Consider the following 21,476-nt stretch of genomic DNA (forward strand, 5'->3'; position numbering starts at 1 on the left):
AAGGGAAGAGGATAGAATAATATAAAGGGGGAAAAACATTACTTCAAATTAATTAAAAAATATGTTTATTAAAATGTGAAAAACAAAGTTTTAAGTTTTGTCTAAGGTCCAGACTCATAATTAGCGAAAAGGATATCAAAGGCGCAGTTTACATGTAGAAATGAATTACTGAATAACCAGTCACTGCTCCCGTTATTTTAACTGTTCTGACAAATCTCTTTTTCAAGGTAGGTTTAACTGATGGTGCTAAATTCATTCCTTTCCTTCAATGTGCGTCAGGGCTTCATTTTTTGATGCATCACTTGTTATCAAGTCTGCCACCTAGTGGTTATTTTAATATGCAACTTAAAAATCTTACTTCTGCAACTCTTCATTCACGTCTGTATAATATGATAAATTCATTGTCATTCACAATGTCACAGAAATATTTGACTGTGTTGATAAATATCTATTTGTTTCAACCAAAGACCACGTAACCAATGATTAAACAGTCTCTTTGTAGACACAAAAATTTAATATTTCTTCCTGCTTTGGAAATAGTTGATCTATTTGTGTTTGTTTTAACATTGTAGAATAGAGTACAAATATACGGTACTTACGTATTATCGCAACCAGATTTTCAAGCTTAAAATATTCGCTTGTATTTTCCTTAAAAACGGGAATTAACGGTATTAAACTTTTCTATAAAAGTTTTTAAGTATAGTAGTATTTAAACTTGAAAACACAGAGAAAAAGAACATTTGAAAATTTTGACTGCATGTGTTCCATTTCTCGCTATATACAAAAGTTATTAAAGCTCTAGTCAAAAGACATATAGTTATTAACCATCTAAGTTGATGATTGTCTTAGTTTTGTGATTGTGGGATTTTACCTAACACAGATAAGGAGGCAATTCAGTTATTTCAACAGTATGGAATTATACAGTTTCGAGGAATGCAGTTCGTTCATGAAATGAAAATTATACTATGGAAAACAAATATTTTATTATTTGAAATGCAACTCTACTAAATGCTACCATATAGGAGTTCGTCGAAAGTTTTTCAAAGTAGAATTTCTTTCATAACTGCTGTTCGCTTTATATACTGTTGGTGTAAGCAGTTAACTAGCATTAACTTTTGTCGTGAAGAATTGGATATGCTGACAAAAACAGTATCGACTGGAGTAATTATTTAAGGTATGTGTATGAGAGTTGGAAAAAAAAAAGAGAAAAAAATCGAGGGAGGGGGGCATATAGTGGAAATTGATGAAAGTTTATTTACTCGGGGAAAAAAATAGCAGCGGTATATTCTACCTCAACAGTGGATTTTTGAGGATCTGTAGGGAAACGAAAGAAACATTTGTAGTAAAAGTCTCTACATTGTTTGACCAAATACAAAGAAACATCAAAAGAAGGTAGCATTATACCTCAGACCCTGGAAAGCATACCAAACAAAACAACTGGAAAAGCTGGCTTCAGCCATGACACAAGTTATCACAGCTACATTTTTGTTGACCCTGACACACTGGAGTACACAATACACAGAATATAGGGCTCATGGGGCTCAGTAAAGTGGAGAGAAACAGCGAACAACTACTGCTGCACCGTCACCATCTACATTCCTATCTTGTATAATATGTATGGGAAACACAACTATCACATTCAAAAGACTGCTTTGAAGAACTACTAAAAGCCATCGCACAACTTTCCCTCCACAAAAAAAAGAAAAAACCACCAAGTACCACCACACAAACCAACCAACTACTTCCAAGCTGTCAACAGTAAAACAAAACACCCAGTGAACAATCCACATCTTCTGAGCTATCTACACTGACTATCAATAGAACAACAACTGAAGAATCCACAATTAACAACATTTAACAGTAGAACCCTAACAGCTATGAAAATTAATGACATTCATATACTGAATATATATGACAACCAAGAAAGAAACAAAGCAGTATTCTGAATTTACTTTACATTATGCATATACCATACCATTTAATAAATACAGTTTAACCATTAAATACTTTTCCTCAATCACTTACCTTGTCTCCATTTTCTTCTTTTTTTTTAAGTAATCCAAGAACTGAATAAAAAAATAAATCTCCACATGTGTAACACATCCCAACAATAAATCCCAAACCAAAAGCTCCTTCGGTTGTCCCGACGATAGCTCCAAAAGTCCTTTGTAACCAAAGTAAGTTCCCCAATAGCTCCTCAAGTCCTCGATAAGTCCACCAAAGTCCTTCGATAAGTCCAAATTTAAAATAACATCGACTGCCCCGATAAATCCAAAAGTCCTTTTTTAACCAACCGTTCTCTAACGCTCCCAAAGTCCAAAACACGATTGTCCCAATGATATATCCAAAACACAAATGAAGTTTCAGCGATAGTTTCCAACTCCTTCTTTTCGATAACTCCTTCCCCATCTCAACACCTTCCACATACGACATAAGCAAAGAAAACGATCCCCCAAATCCTTCGATAACTCCATTCGAACACCACAGCTCCAAAATGGAAAGCACCTTCAAAGTTCAGCTATAAATATTTTCAGCACACTACGACCTATCCCAAAAAAATTTACATACGACCCTATCCAAAAAATTTACCCAAAACATTAAAACCCCACCAATATCCCAGCATACTTTAGACAAATATACATAAGCAAAGTGTAGTGTTCTAACCGTACTTCTCTACACCTTAGCTGAAAAATTCTGGGCAAAGCCTAAAATAATGGGGGGACAAAAACCCAAAATTAGGGACAAATTTTAAGAATTGCTTTTATAAACTTAGAAAATTGCTAGAATAACAGTATTTGTGTTAGCGTACATTATAAAGGTTATGAAGTTTGAAAAGCAAATGTATGCTGTTATTTGCCAGAAAAGTGCAGATTTTATGAGGAGCAGACCAAAAAATATGAGACAAAAATCTGGACATTCTGCAAAATGTTCAGATGGTGTCTGGAGTCTCCCCTGGTTTCTGCGGGGAGACCTTTTGTTCTTCCTCAACCTCAGGCTACGGTCACTGTGGACACCTCCCTTCTGAAGTAGTGGAGCATTTCAAAGGTAAGACTGTTCAGTGGACCTGGTCTACTTTCGAAGCCATTATCCAGTTCAGCGTCTTGAAGATGACTGTGGTCCTCCTAGTGTTGCAGGCCTTTCAGGACCTTCCCTCCAGGGGTGTGACTTCGGTCCAGATGGACAATATATCTGTCATTTGGTACCTGAACAAATGGGGGAACTTGTTCCTATCCCCTTTTTTAGGAAGCTAGGAAAGTGTGGCAATAGGTGATGTCCTCTCAGTGGTTTCTGATAGCAGTGTTATCCTAGAGAAGTTCAGCATCTTAGCAGACAGTTTAACCAGGAACATTCTTATTCTTCATGAGTAGTCCGTGAATCTAGAAGTAGTAGCCTAGATCTTCCAGAGTTGGGGCACCTCTTGCTGCAGTCTGTTTGCCACCCCATCCAATACGATGTGCAGCAACTTTTACTCCATGGTTCCCCCTGTGGTACAGTCACAGAGGGACGCTTTTCTGTATGAGTGGCCCATATATTTTCTGTATGCCTATCCTGCTACTCGTATAGTAAAGTTTCTTCAGAAAACTGCCTGTTGCAGAGTGACAGTGAATGTTCTTCGTGTTTCACTGTTGCAGTCATCACCTTTATGCCCAAGGTGGTATCTAATGCAACTCTCAACCAGGCCAGTCATCTGCCCACCTTCTTCCCTAACCCTCAAAACAAGGGGGAAAGAATTCTGCACTCTCTAGGCATGCACAAACAGCTCAGATACTACTTGGACCATACTAAACCCTTCAGAAAAATTGACCAACTTCTTGTCAGTTTTGCCTTAGTGGCAGAGAGAAAGCCCGTCCCCCCCCCCCCAAGTCTATTCGTACCCATTCCACTAGGGCAGCCTCCACTTTCACAGCATTCCTCAGAGGAGTCCCCACCAGGGACATCTTGGAAGCTGCCACCTGGACCTCAGTCCATACCTTTACAAAGCATTACCACCATCCCCTTTTCTCTAAGGCTAGGGCAGGGTTTGCCTCTGTAGTTCTGCAGGACTTGCTTACCCATGCATAGGTCTCTAACTAATTCTTCCACCCCCCTTTTCAGCTTTGGGAATCATCCCACAGGTGATGACTGCAACAGTGAAACACAAAGAACTTAGTACAGTTGTGTACTCTTACCTTAAATGTAGATGTTAGTGTATTCACTGTTGCAGTCCTGGTTTCCCTCCCTCCTTCCCCCTTATATCCTCTTTCCTTAGGGAGATGTAAGCTTCTTAGGGTGGTTAACCACCAGGACCACTTTGCCATATTTCCTGGGACTTCTGACTGGTTAGGGCAAGAAAAACCGATGTAATGGTGTCAGCTGCCTTGCTTTATAGCTCTGACGACCTGACATCAGTTTAGAGGCAACAGCAGCTGATGCAGAAAAACATTGACTCTGGCATTCAGGCCGGCCGAGGGCTACCACAGCAAGGATAACCCACAGGTTATGACTGCAACAGTGAATACACTCGAACATCTGCATTTATGGTAAGTGTACACAACTGTACTTTCTCATTGCTCCATTCTGGCCTAACCTGTTTGGATCCCATACCTGTGGCCTCATCTTTAATACCCTCCTTGGATCCCAGATGCCATACCAGATTTGATTTCTCACCCAGCAAGAATTTTCCTGCCCAATCTTATTCTCAATCATAGACCACATGATTTCTGTGGTTCCCTTGATGGCCAGAGATCCCAAGCTGTCTGTTAAGAGTTGTCCACTATTTTGTCTTCCTCTCATAAACCGTCTACATGGAAGGTTTATACTAGTAAATGGAAACACTTCAGTTTGGGCAACATCAAAAGGTTTGAATCCCTTCTCAGTCCCACTGGATGCCATTCTTGATTTTCTTGCTGACCTTTTTCATTCTAGGTTAAGCTGTTCTGCTGTTAAAGTTCAGATAGTCTTTTTCCAATTTTCTTATTGGCTGCAATAATACCCCAGTATCTACTGTGAGGATTTTCAAGGCATTCCTTAGAGATATGTTTATGAGCTCTGATTTGAGATTCCAGTCCTCCTTGGGATTTACCTTCATGCTCTGTTTTGTCTAGCTATCCTTTTAAACCTTCAGCTGCCTTCTACATGAAGTTTCTGTCTGGCAGACTATTTTCTTGGTGGCTGTGAGGTCGGCTAGATGGGTTTTAGAAATGTACGCTTTATCCTTGGTGTTTTCATATTTGATTTTCCACCGGGATAGGGTTTCCCCTTTAACTGATCCATCCTTTCTGCCCAAGATGAGCAGTGAGACTTTTGTCAATCAGCTCAGCCATTTGCCTATGTTTTTCTTGAACTTTAGTAATAAAGGAGAATATGTGCTAAAATGTCATGACTTTAATAGAAAGCTCAGATTCGATCTTGATAGAACCAAATCCTTCAGGAAACCAGACCACATTTTGTGTCCTTTTCTAAGGCCCATATGGGCATACCGGTGTCAAAAACAATGCTATCAGAGTGGCTGTCTGATTGCATTTCCTATGGATATACTTTGAGAGGAAAGTCTTTACCGGTGAAACCCAAAGGTCATTCTCCTGGAACAGTGAGCTGAGGTCTAGAGCCTTGTTTGGTTCTTTGTCCTAGGGCCTTCCTAGGATAATACGTGGCTGGGGACTGTGACCCACAGGTTGAAACCAGATGGAAAAGACAGCATTAGATAAGAAAGTTGTGTACTTGCCATAATTATATATTCATGTCTGTTTCCATCCAGTTCAACCATCCCTCCCTGTCCTCCTGGTCCAGGGCAATGGGTGGTTGAGCAGCTGAGGTGTTCCTCATTTTACCTTGGGGTCTTTTATAAATGCCTTAGAGTATTTGTCATGAATGTTTGATATTGGTGGAAGAGGCAAACTCTATCAGAGGTAGATAAAAAAGAACAGAGTATTATGAGTAGAAGAGGCAGAGCTCCAGGATTTAAGTTTTTTGGATTGTCCAGCCACAGGTTGAACTGGAAGGAAAAGACAACATGGATTTATCTTTATAGTAAGCACCTAACTTTTGTTTCATTCTTTTGTCAAGAACGGTTTCTAAAAACAGTAAGTCTTCTAATGTTTTGGTTGTATGCTGAGATGGCTTGTGAAAAGCTAAGAATGGTAAAATAAAATTCACATTATAAAAGAAAAAAATGCAAGTATTCAGAATTCTTCATAAAGCTGCAGAGATACCTTGGTTTCTGTGCAAAACCATAGTGTTGATAACCTGCATGACTGCACAAGAGTCATTGACAGACTTGGGAAGCTTGCCAGGTGATTATTACATACATGTAAAGCATGGTGCCCAGAAAAGGGCAATAGAACAGAGGATAAAGAAAATGTTAAGATCTAGGGGGTATTACAAGGTTACTAGAACCACAAAACTGATGAATAGTAGGGTCACTTATAAAAAAAAGACAAAATCCGTGTTTGTATTGATCTCCAGGATCTATGTAAGGTTATTACAACAGACCAGTACCCACTGCTTATAGTTGAAAATGTAGTCACAGGAGTGCCAGAGGTAATTCGTTTCAGTATTGGATGCAAACCAAGATTTTGTGAAGAAAAAGTTAAGCAAAGCAAACTGTGAACATGTAATATGCCATTAAGATGATATATGTTTCTTAGATTTCCAATTAATATTTCATCAACATCAAATGTGTTTCAAAGAACTGCTTATGTAAAATCAGTGATCTCTTAGTGGAGATTCACATACAAGCAGAGCATAGCAGGAGATGGATACAGTTTTTGAACAGATTAAAACAGTTTACTAAGTGGAATAAGAGCAATTATAAAATTAGAGCTTCAGGTCTGAAATGCATGGGTATATTCTCAGTTGAAAAAGTCTGAAACCTGATATGGAAAAAATGAAGATCTGTGCAAATGTTGTGGCCAGAAGGCAAACTGACACAACAGAGCTTTCTGTGAATGATGTAGAATCTTTCAGTGTGCATTCCTATCATGTCTTTCATAACTGTGTGTCTGCAAAAGATTATTAGAGCAAGGTCTAGCCTTGGAAGGGAGCCATGAACAGAAAGAGAGTTTTAGGATGCTGAAGAGACTAGTAGAAGATGCTGCAGTGCTGGAAGACCATGACATAAATAACTCAATTCTGTTGCAGTTAGATGTTAGTCAAAGTGGTTTGGGAGCTGTGATCCCACAGCTGTAAGCAGTTGTGATCCACCTTGCTGGTAGTTGGGAATGTTGCACTTAATTGTTTGATTACCAGTAGACATTAATGAGTTAATCCTGAGAAATGTGAGCTGAGAGTAAAATGCTTCCATTGCACAGAAGATGCGTTTCATAGAGATCGTTTATCAGAGCATTTTGAAGAAATGCTAAAATCAGATTTATAGTAGGGGTGGGCAACTCAAAAGCCACCAAGTTTAAAAACACAACAACAGCAGGGCAGATTGGGTGCATACATAGATCAGCAATAGTCAGGCAGAGAACAGCAAGTCAAACAAGCACTACAGCTAAATAAAGATGACACTGAATGTCTGTAATTAAAGGAAGAATGCTATTTCTCAGCAATTATCTGGATGTTATTTACTGTTTATAAAAGCATTCTTTAACTGGACTTAGCCAAGACATCTTAAACTCCAAAAAGAACAAAAAACGTAAAACAAAACAAAATTCAGTATAAGAAAACTATAAAGTAGAAGTAACCAAACCTTAAATGAATAACTCCAGTTCAAAATCAAATGCAGACAGAGATCAGCAATAGTCAGGCAGAGAACAGCAAGTCAAACAAGCACTGCAGAGTGATGGTCAAAGGTGGCAACATAGAGTTCCTAGACAACTGAAAAAATGTTTAATAGCGTAATCACGTCTGGGTAAATCGCTTCCACTTCCATTGAAAAGTGCACAGAGCATATTCTTTATTTTACTTGATTCCTGCAAAAGTGGGCTACTTCCTAACCCTTAATTCAGTATATGCTAAAACCATCAGTTATATAATAAAAGAAAAAAAGAAAATAAATATGTTACAGCATTCAATAGTATGATAGTTTTAAGCACTGTAAAACAAATGTCTGTGTGTGGATTTGAAATCTTCCATCAACTGGAAGAACATTTCTCCCTTTTTAAGATATTCTGTACAATTCCAATAGTTAAGAGTATCGTTTTGAACTATTTTCAGTCAAATTGTTTCACTGAAATAAAAGTTTAATTCAAAATATGTCTTGGACAGTCATAAGCTGCTATTCATTCTAACTCACTGAATTGGGGTCCGATGTCTGACAGTTATGCTGAAGACCTTTGTTTAGTAGTAGATGGTAGTTATTGAGGCCTGAATGAGTTTCACAGATGGACTACCAGAGGGCTTCCCTTTCTAATAGTAAAGTGAAACCGGCTTGAGGAGAATTTGGCACATTAACTGTCCATGTTAGTTGCTGAAGGCAGCTGAAGTATGTGACCCAAGACTGAGTAGTGGTCTAGTGCTTAAAAGTCTGTGTTCTGTTTCTTGTTTTATCACATTAAGATGGTCTTGTACTGTGCGCATTTGTGGGTGACACCATGATACATTAATTGGTTCAAAAACCTTGTTTTCTGACCCTCAGATGCAAAGATTCTCATTAAAAGCTGAGTACAGTTTTAAACTACAACATAAAGTAAATAAATACAACAATAAAAGATGTGTGGCACATTCTGTCCTGTGGTGCAGTGAGTGTCAAAAGCATATAGCAAGACAAAATCTGCAGAGTCCCTCAAAGTTTCAGTAAGCCAAGCGTCACACACTTAGTCCGAAAAACCAAACACTGTAAGAAACTTTCCACCAGTTGCTCTCAGTGGAATAACTGTACAAAAATACTCCCCAGATTTGAAACACTATGAATTTAGTACTGGTGCTAACTGTTATTAAACTTAAAAATAATAAAATACAAAGCTGTCTACTCAAATAAATTTCTTAAACTTAGTAAATCAAGTAAAAAAAAATCTGGGTATGCTGAGTTCTCAGTTCTTTTATTAGTAAGCACAGACGAGCAATCCATCAGACTTAATAGTTAATACATTCAAGAACACTTCATTAAATAGCAGTTAAAGTAGGAGTGGTAAAGTTTCTGCTGTAAGTACAGATCATTCCAGCTGTAATAAAAGTCACCCCCCTCGTCCTTCCTTTAAAATCGTGATAAAAAGGATCCAAGCTAGCCTAAAATACTGTGCTATTCAACATTCCTAAAAATCTGTCTTTCTGTTTATTTATTGCATCCTTATAACATATTAATTTTTTAAAACCAAAAATCTTAATAATAAAGTACAGTTATGCTCTCTCCCTATTAATTTACCCAAATGTTTTAACTAAAATCACTTCCGGTTCTTCAAGTCTGTGCAAACTAGAAATTCCAAGTCTTATTGCCTGTCTAAATGTAATTGTCAATCAGTAAGAAACAGTTCAAACTACTGAAAAATCTATCTAGCACATTTGTATTACCAGTAACTAGATTTAATTCTAAGGAAAACAAACTTATAAATTACAAAAATATGAAATTTGAAGATAAACTGACACAAAACTCTGTGTTTAAGTCTTATTTAAGTGTTATATGCTTTAGGAAGTTGAACGCAAGCTTCATACATAAATGACATACGTGACCGTCTGTGCAGGAAAAACAGAAAAAAAATGTGTAATGTATGTTCCCGTTTAAAACCCATGAAATTAAAATATAAAAATACATGATGTGCACAAACTTGGGGTACAGACATGCAGTTTCCAGTACGTGTTAATATACAAAAGTGTATATTACATGTGCAGCAAAAGTTTTAAAGTCACTAAAGGTTCGATGTCATAGAATCTTTGTAAAATATAGCCCTTTTGCACATGCACAGTGTCTGAAAACGAAAGAAATATGTCAAATAATTCCTGTTTAAATTATAGTTACGTTTATAAAGCGGACCCCATGGAAAATGCATCTGTATGTCCCATCTACCTAAAATGCATCTGTATAAATGTGAACGTAATGCAGTGAAGAGGAAAATGAACTTGTATATCAGGAAAATGTTAAGGGTATTATAAATGATTGTGTGAGTAACTGTAAGACATCATCAAGATAGAGGCAAGTAATCCAGAAAATCTTACTGTAATCCAAAATGCATAACTACAGTAAATATAAAAAGTGTACACACACTTGTTAAAATGCCGTTTTTTGTGATATAAAAAAAATGAGACCACAATAAATCATTTCAAAACTTTTCCCACCTTTAATGTGACTTATAACCTCTACAGTTCAATTGAAAAACAAATCTGTTGGAGAAAAAAATATAAAAAATAAAAAACATACGATATGCTGGTTGCATAAGTGTGCACACCCTTAAACTAACACTTTGTGTGTGCACACCCTTAAACTAATACTTTGTTGAAGCACATTTTAATTACATACGATATGCTGGTTGCATAAGTGTGCACACCCTTACTTTGTTGAAGCACATTTTAATTTAATTACAGGATTCAGTCTTCTTGGGTAGGAGTCTATCAGCGTGGCACATCTTGACTTGGCAATATTTGCCCACTCTTCCTTGCAAAAGTGCTCCAAATCTGTCATATTGTGAGGGCATCTGTTGTGCACAGCTGTCTTTGGGTCACCCCACAGATTTTCTATTGGATTTAGGTCTGGACTCTGGCTGGCCATTCCAAAACTTTTCTTCTGGTGAAGCCATTCTTTTGTTAATTTGGATGTATGCTTGGGATCATTGTCGTGTTGAAAGGTGAAATTCCTCTTCATCTTCAGCTTTCTAACAGATGCCTGAAGGTTTTGGGCCAAAAGTGACTGATATTTGGAACTGTTAATAATTCAGTCCACCTTGAGTAAAGCCCTAGTTCCAGCTGAAGAAAAGCAATCCCAAAGCATGATACTGCCACCACCATGCTTCATCGTGGAGATGGTGTTCTTTTGGGGATGTAAAGTGTTGTTTTTGCGCCAAACATACCTTTTAGAATTGTGAACAAAAAGTTCAACGTTGGTCTCATCAGACCATAACATATTTCCCGCATGCTTTTGGGACACTTGATGCATTGTTTTGCAAATTTTAACCGGGCCTAGATGTTTTTCTGTGTAAGAAAAGGCTTCTGTTTTGCAACCCTACCCCATAGTCCAAACACATGGAGAATACGTGACATTGTCACATGTAGTACACAACCAGTAGTTGCCAGAAATTCTTGCAGCTCCTTCAGTGTTGCTGTAGGTCTCTTGGCAGCCTCCCTGACCAGTTTTTGTCTTGTCTTTTCGTCAATTTTTGAGGGACGTCCAGTTCTTTGCAATGTCACTGTTGTCCCATATTTTCTCCACTTTTTCATGAGTGTCTTCACTGTGTTCCATGGTATATCCAATGCTGTGGAACTCTTTTTGTACTGTTTGCCTGACTGATACCTTTCAACAATGAGATATGCTTTGTAAGCTCTCTGCGCACCATGGCGTTTGCTGTAGCAGACAACTGAGTAAATGTCAGGAAAATCCTACTAGGACAGATTAACTTTATTTTGGATTAATCAGAGTCTATTTAATTGATGCCAGGTGTATACCCAAGAAGACTGAATGCTGCAATTAAATTAAAAGTTGCTTCAACAAAGTATTGGTTTAAGGGTGTGCACACTTATGCAGCCAGCATATTGTACGTTTTTTATTTTTTATATTTTTCCCCTAACAGATTTGTTTTTCAATTGAATTGTACAGGTCGTAGGTCACATTAAAGGTGAGAAAAGTTTTGAAATGATTTATTGTGGTCTTTTTTTATATCAGAAAAACCTGGCATTTTAACAGGGGTGTGTAAACTTTTTATATCCACTGTAAGTAGTAACAGTAGCTGGTTGAGGAATATGTATGTTGTTCGTGTTAATCAATGTTGTCTGTATTAGATTCAGAACCAAAATTAGAAGCAAATCTAAATATTCCTGTTGTATGTTAATACTTTTAAAATTCAAGAATGACATTGACAAATGAAAAATTGGATCAGAAAATACTAAACATGAAATATAAAAATAATATAAGTATAAAAATATAAATTTAAAATAAATATAACAATAAGCAGTGTGTAAACTGTGTTTGAAATATCCCATATAATCTATAACATTGTGTGAGTCCAGTTAATGAGAGATGCAATGTGGTAATTTTTGAAGTTCCTACACACTTTTCAAACAAATATAATAATTCATTCCTGGAGGACAAAAGGAATTCAGCCCGAGTTGCCAAATTAATGTGTGTCTTTCCAAGGTGTTATCACCTACTAGGATTGTAGTTTCAAGTATCTGGAATCTGAAGCCACTGTGTCTCTTATGAGTGATCAAATACTTAGAGAGAGAACATTATTATTATTATGTTTAGCTTGAATTTCAGCCAAGGGTCCTGAAATTCTTTAGTTTGTTCATAGATTTTCCAATATAGACTGCCATCATTAGTTTTCAGTTCTTTCTTTTATGCCCATAGTTTCTTTTATGCGGCAGGTGTGAGGCATTCTATACTGCAAAAATCATGAACAAACTAAAAACAATTTCAGGACCCTTGGGTAAAATTTGAGCTAAATGTAATACTACTCTGTCTAGGCATGTTATCACTCGTAAGAGACGCTTTGGCTTCAGATTCCAGATACTTGAGAGACTAGAGTCTGAGTTCCTAGTAGGAAGGATATGTTGAGTTTGCGATTCATTTATTAGTAAGCACAGAGGATCCATCAGACTTAATGGTTTAATTTAAGAATACTTAATTAAATGTTTAAGTGGGAGTGGAAAATTTTCTGCTGTAAATACAGATCAGTCCGGCTGTAATAAAAACAACCCCAGTCCTTCCCTTAAAATAAAGTGATAAAAAATATCCAAGCTAACCTAAAATACCATGCTAGTCAACATTCTTAAAAATCTCTTTTTATTTATTGCATCCTTATAACATTTTAAAATTAAAAAAAATAATAATAATAAAATACAGTTATGCTCTCACCCTATTAATTTACCCAAGTCTGTTAACTAAAATCACTTTGGGTTCTTCTTCTGTCTGTCTAAATGTAATTGTCAATCAAAAGTAATAAACAGTTCAAACTACTAAAAAAAAATCTATCTAGCTCAGTTGTATTACCGATAACTAGATTTAATTCTAAGAAAAAAAATGTAAATTATTAAATTTGAAATGTGAAGAACACAAGAGTTTTTGTCAGTTTAGGTCATACTTAAGTAAGAATTCTATGCTTTAGGTAGTTAGCCCTGCGGTGGTGGTGCTGCGGTAGCGTTGTCGCCTCACAGTAAGACGCTGTCTGGTTCAATTCTCCGCTAGAGCGTCTTCTGTGTGGAGACATGCGTGAATGGGCGTACCTTCATTGAAGGTTGTGCGTCAGGGCTGGTAACTCGGCATGTAAAAATCAGCTACCAATCATTAGCGGACCGGAGTTCCGCTGTGGCGACCCCTAATCGGAAAAAGCCAAAAGACACAAACAAGGTAGTTAGAGAATGAAAGCTTTGTACATAAACAACATACATGACAGTCTGTGCAGGGGAACAGAAAAAATGTGTAACACATGTTCCCGTTTAAAACCTAAGAGATTAAAATATAAAAACACATGATGTGCACAAACTAGGGGCACAGAGGTGTAGTTTCCAGTATGTATTGATGTATAAAAGTGTATATTGTAAGTGCAGCAAAAATTCACTAAATGTTCAGTGTCACAGAACCTTTGTGCATGCACAAAGGGGCTATATTTTACGGTGTATGAAAATAAAACCAAAAAAAAATAAAATAATTCCTGTTTAAATCGTTAACAGTAGAAATTGTGACCCCTTTGGCACCAGGTACTGTAAGCCTTACTTCTTTTTGTTTGTGTCTTTCGGCTTTTCCCGGTTAGGGGTCGCCACAGTGGAAACTCCGGTCCGCTAATGATTGGCAGTTGATTTTTATGTACCGGCTTGCTAGGCCTGACGCACAACCTTCAACGAAGGTACACCCATTCACGCATGTCTCCACGGAGAAAACTCTCTAGCTGAGAATCGAACCGGACAGCGTCTTACTGTGAGGCGACAACGCTACCGCAGCACCAACAATTTTATGGGTTCAATGTATACAGTTTTACTGATATCAGTATAGAACCCCGTACATCATTTACTATTCTTAAAGGGGTTTAATGTTGTACCTTCAGGGAGAGCTAATATTGAACAAACTTTATTAGACAAAGTTGTTTACTCACAAACTTAATTTACACTGCTTAATGAATGACCATCCTGAAACTACTGTGCACACGAACCTATTTAAAAGCAGAAGCACAGTTAACCCACCTTTATTGACAGTAGTTCACATGTTTGAAAAAATATGTGAGGGAAATTGAAACGTAATCATGGGTATTACAATCTTACAAGAAAGGACCAGAGGATTTTTTCCACTTTTAAAACATAACAAGGACATTAGATGTATGTAACCAGGTAAAGAAGGAGGTCTGGTTATTATGTATGAATTGGATTATAATGGTCGAATGTACAACCTACTGGGAGGCCATGACACCTATTGTTTTGCATCTTTAAACAAAATTAATATTGCATGCAACAGCATTAAGGTGGCCTTAGACGAATGGCTACTTCATGATTACATCAGTCTGGATTTGCATGCATTTTTAAGAGTCACTAACCCAGTTATTTGGCATTCCCAAAACCTATTACAATGTAGAAGAGCTCCCTCTATGACCGATCGTGGCAGCCCAGGACTCTGTGACAGAATCACTAGCAAAAGTTGGGGATGCTAAACTTAAGAACTTATTTAGTCCATTCCCCCACATCATTCCAGACTCTTAGAACCTGCATGACGAGATCCGCAGAATAAAATTTGATGAGAACTGTCTTTTTGTAACCTGTGATGTCAAAAACGTATTTTCCGTAATTCCCCACAAACTGGGATTGCAATGGTTTGATGTCATAAACTACAGCTGTTTGGCAACCTCATGGAGTGTGAAACTTTACTTGTGCATGACTGTATGGAAATGGTGTAATCAAAACAACTTTATTCATTTTTGTGGGGAATATTTCAAACAGCTGACAGGGGTTGCCATGAGTTGCATGCGCCCCAACCTTTGCAAATGGAGTTTTGTTAAAATGGGAATTAGACATACTATTCCAAACCCCTCTTTTCAAGTTTTGTAAAGGTTACTACCATTACCTGGATGACTTACTCATCATATGGCATGGGAATGTACAAGAATTTACTATATTCTTTGACTTTATGGAAAACAGCAGCAGTTTTTTTAAACTTCACATATAAACTGGGCTGAAAAGAGATTACCTACCTCAACGTCAATATATGGTGGTATCCTGAAACTGGACTATCCTCAGGTGTATACAGGAAACCACCTTTTTGCAACACAGAATTTCAAGATTGACATCTAATGATGAACATTGTCAAAAAGAGTTCATCTTGCTATATCAGATGTTTCAGGCCAGGGTATACCCTATAGAGCTTCTCAAAACCATAAAAAGAGAAATTTGGTCTGAGAGAAATGGAAAGTATGGCTGTATTCTTAAATATGGGCTACACTTTAACAACAAAGACACCCCTCCTGTTATTCATTACTCACTTGATGTCAAGGACATTGAAAACATAGTTCAAAAATACTGGTCAGTTTTTCAGTGTGATGATACCACCAAACAGCTTCTCTCACAATCCTGGATTTACATATAAAAGGAAACACAGTATTAAGAGCCTATTGGAAAATTGCCAACTTAACATTGAAAGGTCTTTTTCTACAACTAGACCTTGTGGCAGATGCAATCTGTGCATACATCAATTGTAATTACACTGGCGATTTATATGACAAGATTGCAAAACATTCCAAAGGTGGAAAGTTTCATTATGGTTCTGAATGGGTGGTTTACTTGGCACACTGCACACAATGTCATGCATTCTATATAGGTAAGACAAACAGTGCATTAAATAAGAGAATATACCAACACCTATATAGTCTGCAAAAATCCAATGATAAAAGAACCCTGGCACATCATGCAACTCAATGTAGTGGGCTTAAAAAAAATTCCAGTTCCTAGTTTTGGAACAGGTTTGGTCTACTGTTTATTTGGGAGACTGGAAAAACATCTTCTTATATCAAGAGATGCTTTGGCAACTCAGGCTTGATGCCACATTCTTCCCAGGGTTAAATGATGATATATCCATTACAAGTGAACTTAACACAATGTTTTTCTACTTGTTTTTCCATTTGTCTTTTATTGCTTATTACATCAGTATTTTATATTTGCTGTGCATTATATTTGCAGCAAGGTTTTCTAGAACCTGAATTATAACCTGGGCCTTTTAGAAATTAATTCAATTACTACTGCATTACTTGAGTGGGCAGAGACCTACAAGGGGATATTTAAGCATTCTTAGTCTTTACACACTGTTCTGATGATGCCTTTTAGGTTTTAAGATGAAAGCGCTTAACATAGTGTGTTTTGTTGTGTTTTTAACAGCTGTTTTATTAAAAGTCTCTGTTGGATCTCAAGCTGTCGCTGATTTTTTTCTTTTTATTACTTTGTTGGTTTATTTCAGTTCCGTTTTGGTGTTTTCAAAAACGAAACAAACAACTGAGAATTTTAGGATGGGAAATCGAAGAAAACATAGTTTTTAAGCAAGGATTCATTGAGGAACCAGAAGAGAGGGGATAACTCCCAGCCCCTATAATCTGTGGTCATTTTGCCCATGAACATATCCTTCCCAAATGCAAGCTGAGAAAAGTGCAAACATCACAGTTGATGTGGAAGGATTTGTAAATTCCTGTTTTCAATTAAAAGTATTTTTAAGGGAAAAAAAAGATGCAGCTATAGCAAGTTAGCTATGATGTCTTAAACACACTCAAGTGTGTTAGCCTTTTCTGTGTTTATTTACTGTATTATTGCATTGTTTAGCCTGTTTCCAATTAATTGCAGGCACTAAACAGCCTATAATTGCAAAGTACCTTGCAAAGGTAAGGGAAAACGGCTCTTAAACTTTACAAAAAAGCACCTAAACAGGCATGTCCAAGGGTCAGCCTCCAGTGATTTCTCCTGTCCACCTGGTGAATCTGGGCATACTGGGGCAATGCGGCAACTACCTCATGTACACAGACAATCCTCTTCTCCTACCACCCAACACTACAACCTGTGAGAGATGCACTTAAGTAACCAAACTGGAAGCAAAGCTCTCTCCGGCCAAGATTTGCTAGACATTCAAGAGGAGAAGGTTAACACCTGTACTACACCTCAAGCAACTCATAGCCCTTCAAAACCCACACCATCAACCTGCCCGAGCAACAAGGACCTCCGAAGCTGAAATGCAAACAAACACCAGTCACAACCAAAGTGACACATAGCTCACAACACCAGTGTGTCACCCAACAACATCCCCAAAGGCAAGACAATGTACCCAACACTTTAGTCATAGGTGACTCTATAGGCAGGCACACTGATGTCCCACTCACCAGGCAGAACAAGGAGAAAATTACAGTCAGCTGCCTGTCGGGTGCCAGGATCCGCCACATAACGCATGCACTCAAGTCACTCCGCAAGTACAAATATGACTCTCATTGTCCATGCTGGAGTGAATGACTTGAGACGTACCTCCCTGGACTACATGAAAAGAGACATGGAAGAGCTCTTGGATCATGTGGCCCAGGCAGGTATGACCCTATCCCTGAGTAGCATCTTGCCTTTGCCCAGAATGTTACCACAGTATAAGGACAAAATGATTGACTTCAACAATTGGCTAAGCTTCTGGTGTCATTCAAAGGGGATCCAGTATCTGTTTGCCTGGGAAGACATGATCGACAGACCACGATGCTTTTCCAGAGATGGTCTGCACCTGTCACCCCTGGGATTCAGGTTACTGGCTAAAGCTCTTGCCACCCCAATAGTGCCTTTTTAAGGCAAGGTTCAAAGGCTAAAACCACCACTGTAACAGATACAGCAAGCATGCAAAATCTGAAGGTAATGCTACTCAGTGCTAGAAGTCTAAACCTCAAAATGCACTCTCTCGAGGCACTCCTAAAAATGGAGAACATCGATATCTGTGCAGTAACTGAGACCTGGTTCAAGGCTCCAGAGAGCACCCCTGCAATACCAGGCTACAACTCTTGCCACACTTTTCGGCCACAAAATCAAGACCAAACACTAAAGGCAGAGGAGTGTCCATATTCACGCCTCCAGGCTAGTTGCCCAACACAATGCATCTGAAATTCTCCAGGTGCAACTAACACTAGGTAAGACTGCAATCCAAATTGTAGCTTGCTACAGATCCCCCACCATGCCTCAAGATTCTCACTACACCTTTCTAAACATACTGGAACATATTAAGATACGACCAAACACCCTAATACTGGGTGATTTCAACTACCCTGCCATTAACTGGAAAAACTACTCTGGTACCAACTCCTTTTCCCAACGGTTCTTGGAATTCATAAATTCCAACGCCCTTGATCAATTATAATCCATTGTCCCACCAGGGGCTCCAATATCCTAGACCTGGTCATTACCAATATGGGAGATAGATGCTCCACACCAGTGGTCACCCCCTCATTGGTCAGGTCTGACCATAAGCAAATCACCCTTGGCATCCACATCCCACCTCCACCCTCCAGTAAGGAAACCTCCTTAAAAAGCTTTTCCAAAGCCAACTTCATGCTACTGAATTCAGAAATGACAAACTTCACGACACCCATGCAGATGGGATCTGAAAGTTCGACTGCAGAATCCTACACTAAGGCACTGTACGAGCACATCCACTTATGCATGAATCGTGCCATCCCAAATAGAACCAAGATGCTCTTCTCCAAAAAAAGGAAGCCAATCTGGTGGTTCCCTGCTATAAATAAACTGTACAACAGAAGGAAGAAATTGTTGCAGAAAAGAGGAAAATCCCAGGATGCAAAAACCTCCCTCACCAGCCTCAGTAAGAAGCTGAGATCCCTCATAAAATCCTCACAAGCTAGTTATGAAAATAAAATTGCCAAAGATTCCAAAGACAACCACAAGACATTCTATAGTTATGTCAAGAATCTAAATGGCAATGCACAGATCTGCTCTGAGCTACAACAGAACGGCATTAAATATACTGATCCCAAGGATATTGCCAATATCCTGGCAGATTGATTTAGTGCCAACTTCACCCCCCTCTCACCCCCTAAAGGGCCCATCTCAATACCAAAAGATTGCCAAATTCCAGTAATCACAGCCACACAGGTAGAAACCGCACTCTCCAAATAAAAAAATACAGCATCCATGGGACCAGATGACATCCCAGGCTGTGTACTACATGAACTACAAAATGAACTGGTACCTCACCTAAGTGTCATGTTTAATCATAGCCTCGCCTCAGGCTTTGTACCCATTGAGTGGCACACAGCTACAGTTATCCCACTCCACAAGGGGGGATCCGCCTTGGATCCCGGGAACTACCTTCCCATCAGTCTGACCAGCCTGATCCGCAAGGGCATTGAATGCGTTATCATGGAACTTATAAATAAAGACATTGGCAACCTTCAAACACTGGACCCCACCCAGTTTGGGTTTGTGAAGGGCCGATCTTGTCTCCTGAATCTGATTGACTTCTTCGAATCAGTCTCCAGAGCTGTGGACGAGGGTAAGATGGTCCACACAGCCTGTCTGGACCTCGCCAAGGCCTTCGACACCATCCCCCACTCTGGAATCATAGGTAAACTTACTAAGCTGGGCATAAATCCCTATGTCACTCGATGGGTTGCCAACTGGCTTACTGACAGAACCCAGACTGTAAAAGTAGCTGACTCCAAATCCAGCTCCAGACAAGTGACAAGTGGAGTACCTCAGGGTTCAGTCCTGGGACCACTCTTGTTTGGCATCTACTTCTCTGAAGTACAGGCCAACACTAAGGGACTCTGGCTAACAAAGTTCGCAGATGACTGCAAACTGTGAGCCATTATTGAATCCCCAAATGATGTGGATATTCTACAAAAGGGCCTAACAGAAACAGATGCCTGGTGCCAGAGCCATGGGCTCAAGCTTAATGCCAAGAAATGTATAGTTATCCCCTTTGGAAAAAAAGCATGTACCCATGAATAACCACATAGGTGGCAGTACACTAAACATCGAAAGTGTGATGAGAGACTTAGGTGGACAGTGGTCTCACTTTTGATAACCACATCGCCACAGCAGTCAGGAAATCCTTCTCTGTGGCACACCTCATCACTAAGGGCTTTTCATCCAGAAAAAAAGGAGGTCATTGTCTCACTGTACTCCTCCCTCATTAGACCCTTTATAGAGTATAATGCCCTATTTGATATGTACCTCACAAGACATCTGCAACAGCTGGAAAGGCCACAGAAATACCTCACTAAAAGAATCACAGGCCTAAAGCAGATGCCATATGCTGACAGTCTAAAAAAAAAAAAAAAACCTCCAGCTATAGTTTTTGGCATATCGTCTACTCAGAGGCAATCTCTGCTTAACATACAAGGCCATGTCAAATCCTGAGCTGTTGGACATGCTCCACTTTAAAGAAATCCCAATCCCTCAGAGCCACACGCTCCAGGGATCTAAACCTTGTCATCACAATGAACAAAACATGCTGGAGGGATAGGTTACTGACCCAGACACTCCCCATACTCTGGAATAGACTGCCCATACATGTCAAACAGAGCGCCTCATTGGCCCTCTTCAAAAGGAACCTTGATGATTAGATGGGAGATAGGATATCCTATCAGTTGCCCTGCTAGACAGGGGTCCAGAGAAGTAAATATTGTGGGAAGAAATATCCAGGGAATTGTTATGGCTAGGCTTGTATAGGCCCTAGTGCTGATAGCCTAGTACCAACCTATGAACCTAAAGGTAGATATGGCACATGAATGTTGCATTCCATTTCATGCCTTTACACATATCTTTGTGTCATATCTTTGTGTCATTTTGATGTAATGCATGCAGTTTGCTCACAAATGGTGAAAAGATGAAATTCTTTGCTTTCTGTAGAATATAGTAGACAAAGTTCTTTCCCTGGAGTAACAAACTGGCAGTTGTTACTCTGGAGGGCAACAGCCAAAATAGTACTAAGTGCATAGATGGGAAATTGAGGTGAAAGAAAGGTAAGTAAGGCTTCATAGGACATGTAGGTTCATAAGTTCATAGGAGGTTACTAGGCTAGCATCCCTAGAGCCTTTACAAGCCTAGCCATGTTAATTCCAAATAATCCCTATTTGTTCTTTTTGGGATATTCGCAGAAGGAATTTATGAACAGAGCAGGTCTGGGATCAACACTGATTAACAGTGTCCATGAGGAACATGGGTGCCATCCCAGGGGAGAATTTGCGGTCTCCCATCCAGTTATGTAGGTTGCATTTGAATAGGGTCGGTGAGGAGTTGTGTTTTATGTGAATAAGAAGTCTATTCCAGAGAAGTGTCAGTCTCTGGGAAACGTATCTGTCTCTCCAGCATGTTCTGTTAATGTCACAAGCTAGGTTGAGATCCCTAGAGCAGTGACTCTTGTGCTGTTTGACTTGCAGATGTGCAGCATTTCCATTAGGACA

At 38.8% G+C, this 21,476-nt stretch overlaps 1 protein-coding gene across 1 annotated transcript in view; it reads left to right on the top strand.

Moving 5' to 3' along the window:
• Window positions 1-21,476, top strand: part of GCLC (glutamate-cysteine ligase catalytic subunit) — a gene marked incomplete in the record, with an annotated part of 1,017,552 nt that overhangs the window by 829,371 nt on the left and 166,705 nt on the right.

This window comes from Protopterus annectens, chromosome 2.part2 (genome assembly GCF_019279795.1).
Source record: "Protopterus annectens isolate FY-2018-M chromosome 2.part2, PAN1.0, whole genome shotgun sequence".
Classification (NCBI taxonomy): domain Eukaryota; kingdom Metazoa; phylum Chordata; order Ceratodontiformes; family Protopteridae; genus Protopterus; species Protopterus annectens.